Below are 847 nucleotides of genomic sequence, written 5' to 3'. Positions count from 1 at the left end.
GGACAAATCGTACTACAAAAATGGTATCGAAAAGTTGGAGGATCGCTATAATCAGTGTATCACCCTTGAAGGGAATTATGTTGAATAAAAAAAACGAATTTTGCAAAAAAAATGTGTTTTACTATTTTAGGCCGGGGACTTTTCAATTGACCTGTTATTTACAACCCCATTTTGTTTCTGATCTTTTACACATTTTAATAAGATAAAGAAATGGAATCCACAGGTTCTTTAGCTTTAGGTTCATCTAATAAGTAAAGTTTTTCGAATCGTTTTCTAGAATTTTGGATTATACGCATTTATTAGCGCACGACAATATCTTGTAGTTTTCAGTTTTACACAGCTGGCGTATATCAATTCGATATTGTTTTGCGGGCTGTTTTGTCGTAATTCATAGAATTTCGTAATTCCTTCCTGATTTGGCAGGTGCTGGTTTCAATTTGGAACTTCAAAATTCCATGGACCATTACACTGAACCCGGAAAACAATATCGATCTAATATTTTAGATTATCGATTTCCAAGGAGTTTAGAATTTCTTGGACTCTCTTCAGTTAAAAATTTAGAAGGCATTCAAGGAATGCCCCTTTGTCCTCTTTTTAAGTTTCTAATACCTTCAATGGTCAATGTGAGTAACTTTCATTCATCATTTTATATAATGTTTGATCGGTGATACCAGCAAAACTTTTAACGGCAAAAATGTATTTTGCATTTTATAAATAAAAAATACATATGGAAAAGTATTTTAAATAAAATACAAAATGCTTTCCTTAAAAAACTATTTAAATGTAAGATAAAAGTGGGTATTTTTTATTTTGTATTTGCATTTTAAATGCAAGTATTTCAAATAAA

The sequence above is a fragment of the Agrilus planipennis genome, unplaced genomic scaffold (genome assembly GCF_000699045.2).
Source record: "Agrilus planipennis isolate EAB-ADULT unplaced genomic scaffold, Apla_2.0 scaffold6, whole genome shotgun sequence".
NCBI lineage: Eukaryota > Metazoa > Arthropoda > Insecta > Coleoptera > Buprestidae > Agrilus > Agrilus planipennis.
Note: the sequence above shows the minus strand (reverse complement) of the source record.